The sequence below is a fragment of the Mus caroli genome, chromosome 15 (genome assembly GCF_900094665.2).
Source record: "Mus caroli chromosome 15, CAROLI_EIJ_v1.1, whole genome shotgun sequence".
NCBI lineage: Eukaryota > Metazoa > Chordata > Mammalia > Rodentia > Muridae > Mus > Mus caroli.
The window spans coordinates 46,319,665-46,324,999 of record NC_034584.1 but is presented as its reverse complement, the minus strand read 5'-3'; positions in this window follow the sequence as shown (position 1 = coordinate 46,324,999).

Here is a 5,335-nt window from a genome sequence, read left to right as displayed (position 1 = left end):
AGAAAAGAGAGACTCCAACCAAAGAGAAATAGAAAAATCCTTGAAAGGGACCAGTGCATGTATTGCAAGAAGACGGGCCACTGGACCTGAAAGTGCCCCAACAAATGGAATCTGGGGGTGAGAAATTCCAGGCCTTGGGAAAAGCCCTCCCCAAATGGTGAAGGTATTAACCCTGGGTGAAGACCGTGATTAGAAGAGACTGGGTTTGGACCCCCTCACAGAGAACAGGGTAACTCTGAGAGTAGAGGGGAAACCCACTCAATTCTAGGTGGACACAGTGGTTCAACACTCAGTCCTCCTCTAAGCTGATGGTCCCATTTCCAAGAAAAAATCTTGGGTCCAAGGAGCCACTGGCACCAAAATATATTCATGGACTACCTGAAGAACAGTGGACCTGGGGATGGGCCAGGTATCCCATTCATTTATGGTCATCCCAGATTGTCCATCTCCTCTGTTGGGGTGAGACTTACCCTCTAAAATGGAGGCCCAGATACAATTCCTACCCGACAGGCCACAACTAACTGGCTCAAAAGAAGAGCCCATGAGTGGAGGAAAGACCTCTCTGACTGACCTTGCTGGTCTACCTGGTTTATAGACGGAAGCAGTTTTCTCCATAAAGGTCAGCGACAAGAAGGTGCTGCCATGGTGGATAGCACAAATGCCATCTGGGCTGAACCTCTGCTCCCCAGCATGTCGGCACAGAAAGCAGAGCTAATTGCCATCATCAAAGCCTTGGAACTTGGGGCCGGCAAGAAAATTAACATCTACACGGATAGCAGGTATGCCTTTCCCACAGCCCACGTCCACAGAGAATATACCGAGAGAAGTGACTGCTCACATCAGAGGGAAAAAAATTTTTTTAAAAACAGAAAATCTTGGATCTCTTGGATGTCCTGATGAAGCTGGCAACAGTAAGTATTGTTCATTGCCCAGGAGATAAGAAAGGGAGAGACTCAGTGGCCCAAGGCAATAACCAGGCAGATCAAGTGGCTCGAGAAGTGGCTATGCAGGAGCCTATCCCAGTTATGGGCCTGTAAGAGACACCTGCTGAAGAATGGGCCTGGACTAAGGGAAGACTTCATTTAAAATATATGGCAGAAAAAGAACTCATATTGCTAGCCACCCTACCAACTATTACCTAGAGAAGGAACGGCACTGTTGCACACAAGAAGGAAAAACTATACTTCCCAGAAAGCAAGCAAAAGACTTACTAGGCCGAATGCACAGATGGACTCATTTAGGGGATAAAAAGCTTGTCCAAGCAGTTAAGGGATCTAAAGTATATATAATGGACCTCTGGTTTTGGGCCAGAAAGATAGTAGAACAGTATAAGGTATTCCAGCAAATGAATGCTTATGCAGCTAAGAGTAAACAGGGCAAAAGAAATAGGGGTGAATGGCCTTGAGTATATTGGGAGGTCAATTTTACCAAACCCTAAAAGAGACCTTAACTAAATTGTCCTTGGAGACTTGTGCTGACTGGGTGGTGCTCCTTCTCCTGACTCTGTTCCGAGCCTGGAATATTCCCCTACCATTTTCAATGGACCCCTTTTGAGGTCCTGCATGGGACAGCTACTCTCTTGACCCCAGCTCTTGATTTCCTCAGAGTGACTTTTCAGGCTGACAAGGATCTTATGGCTCGATTGCAATCTTTCCAGATCAACCACCAGGAATTGTGGCCTACACTTAGTATCCTGTATAACACAGGTACCCCAGAGGTTCTACAGGAGTACCAAGATGGAGATTGGGTATATGTTAAGATGCATGGAGCTGAAAACTTGAAGCAAAGTGGGAAGGGCCATTCCTGGTGTTGTTGACCAACCCAACTGCTGTTAAAACGGATGGAGTTACTGCCTGGGTTCATATAACTCATGTCAGACCATCACCTGCACCAGACGGCAACTGGATAGCAGCCAGACACCTGAGCAACTCCCTCCAGCTTAAGATCACCCACCCTTCTGCAAGGCCAGAGAAACCATGAGATGGCTATGGTGTATCATCCTTCTGTCTCTGAGCCTCAGCAACCCCACAACCCTCCCAAAGTGACTTGTCAAGTAGTCTCAGCCACTGGGGATATAGCTTGGTCCACTACAGAAGGATACGTGCCTTATACCTGGTGGCCAGACTTTGTCTTTGATCTCTGTAAGTTAGCAACAGGCCTTGACTCCTGGGATATCCCCATCCTAGAGACATGAGGAAGAATTACCCAGATGTGGGGCACAAGGGACTTGTGAATCTAAACCATGCCCCAGAAGTGACCTTGGAGGGTGGAGCTTAGGGTGTGGGCACCCAAAGTTGAGGAGTGTCCTTCGAGATACCCCCATATATGTGTGTCTCCGAGATGGGAGAAGTCAGCAGCAGGCCCATAAGTGGGGGGGGGGGAGAGCACTTTTTCTGTGCTACCTGTGGGGGGTGAAACATCTGGAAGCACATACTGGAGACCATCCCAGGGGTAGTTAAGGATTCAATGGCCAAGATGAGCTAAGGGTTAGTCCAGCTGAAAAGAGAAATTGAGCAGAGTCAGGGCTGGTTCAAGTCTTAGTTTAACTCTTCCCCTTGGTTAATGACCCTCATATATACCTTATTAGGACCCCTAATTGTTCTCCTGCAATTGTTGACTTTTGGACCCTGAATATTGAACAAGCTTATAGCCTTCATAAAAGAAAGAATAGGAGCATTGCAGCTGATGGTCCTGTGCCAAGAGTATGAGACCCTGAGGACAGGACCTGAAGAATATGAGCTAGTTACCCAAGACCCCTGAGCAGAGCTCCAGGATTGGAGCATGTACAAGAAAAGGGGGAAAATAATGCATCCTATGGGCTTTTGCCAGTCCCACACCCTCCTTACAGCTTCCCCCTCCTGCTGCCTGAGGTCAAGGCTAGGCCAAGTTCCATTATCCACCCACAGAAACATTCTTGAGCAAAAAATTCTCAGAATGTTTTGAGTGATAGTCACCTGACCCTCTGGAAAGTCCCAGGTAGAGTTTAAATGTGTGTCATACTTCCTAGTCAATCGATTTAAAGGTCAATATGTTCAGCCAACCAGTTTGAACTGGAACTTGCCGATGTAACCTGTGCCCCTAAAAAGTAGAAAAACTGCTCGTAATAGCCATTAGGAGTCCCCTTCTAATCACTCGCCTTGAGGGACTAATTGATGAGCTGGAAAATAAACCTCTTGCTTTTGCATCGGAAAAAAAGAAAAGAAAGAAAATGTGCTTAATAGTGCATTTCCAGTTTGGGCTTTTCTGATCGTGTTCTATGAACACTGTATTAACACTTAGGCTCAGTTTTTGTGTGTAAGAGGGATTTCATTGCTTTTGGAGAGACACATGTACTTGTACGAGTCAAACTACTAGGCCATGGAATACAGTGACTTTAACATCTTTAGGAATTGCCAAATTGTTTTCCAAAGTGACCCCACCATCCTGCATTCCAAAAGGCAACATAACAAATTTTACATGTCTTTACATACCCATTAACCCTTAGTTTGTGTTTTCAATTATAGCCATCCTAATGTATTTGGGTTGACAGCTCATAGTTTTGATTTTCATCTCACCAATAATGTGCTGCATTGCTAGTTTTATGGTAATTTGACATAGCTAGAGTCATTTTGGAAGAGGACAGCTCAACTGAGAAAAAATCCCCACAAAATTTTCCTATGAAAGCCTATGCTACATTCTCTCAATTGATGTTTTATGTGGGAGGACCAAGCTCACTTGGGCAGTGCTACTGATGGACCAGTGGTCTTGAGTGACATAAGAGTGCAGGCTGAGCAATCCATGAGGAGCAAGCCTGCGTGGCCTCTGTGTTAGTTCCTCCCTCCAGGTTCTTGCCCTGACTTTCTTGGATTGTGTACTGTGATGTATAACCATGACCTAAATAAGCCCTTTCCTCCTAAAGTTGCTTATGGTCATGTAGTTTCACCACAGCAATAGAAACCCTAACAAATACAAGGAATGATGTTAAATACTTTTCATGTGCTTACAACTATTTGTGTATCTTGGGAGAAATGTCTATTCAAATTGTTGGTATATTTTTTAACTAGATTCTTGATGCTTTTATTATTAAATTTTAGAAACACTTTATGTAGTCTGCTTAAATGTTTCTTAACAGATATATGGCTCACAAATATTTTCTCTTCTATGGGCTACAGTGCATGGTAAAATGCTTAATAAATAGTAAAAGTGAATATTTCTACATCATTCCCAGTCTTAAAAAGGAAGCATCCAGTCTTCCATCTTTACCCCGATGATAACTTGGTTTTTACCAGATGACCTGCATCAGTTTGAGGAATTTACCTAGATTTATAATTCTCTAAATATTATTATTCATGAAAGATGTCAATTTTGTAGAATTGTTTATCTGTGATACTGAGATGACCTACAACTGGATTGAAGTAAAAGTTTTTATTCTTTTGGGGGGTAGGGGATTGATATTCTAGTTCTACTGGGTCCTGCTGTGTGAGTCTCAGTCCTTCCCATTTCCATCGAATATCAAGAGCCTTATGTACATAATAGAATCAATGGACTAAATCTCATCCCTAATGTGACTGAAAATGGAATATGAGGGCTTTATCTTCTCCACTCCATTTGTTTTGCTTCATAATCTATAAAGGAATGTATATGAGGTTGGCTCTGCCTAACAAAGGCATTTTAGTTTCTAGATCAATAATGAGCTGTGCAAATGTTGAATTTCATATTTTTGTAGGATATGTTGAAGCATAGTCAAAACCAGAAGAGTTTTTTAAAGGACATAGCATGTAGGGGTTTCATCTTCATTTCTATAGCTAATGAAGCTTGATAATATTGCATTATTCAACAGCTGGGAGGTTTTCTTCTACAGCTATGTGGTCATCATCATTACTATTATATGAATAGTATGTGAATAATATAATTGAATTTCTCAAATGGGGCACTTTTCAGTATTTCTTGGGGACACTTAGGATATGAGACACATGGGAAACAAAACTAATATTATTTTCTTTCCAATATATTCCCCTCAGCCTTTGTGCCATTGCCTTGCAGTTTGGCGTTACTGAGAAATTTTACTCTTGAAGTACCAAGTAAGAAAATTGGAAGCTCTCTTGTCCCTCCCAATCACCTTCCACACTATTCATGGAACCACAGGAGAGATGGACTAAGGAAGAATATAGAATCATTTTAGAGTCTATGTTGTAGATTAATACACATCTAGGTCTGAGTTTTATTTTTATTAGGTACAAGCTTTGAGTAAGTCACACTCTCCATTTTCCATCTTTCATATGGAAGTATATATATATATCTTAAATGTATATATCTACATTTAAGAATTTATTGAGTATATATATGTATATATATA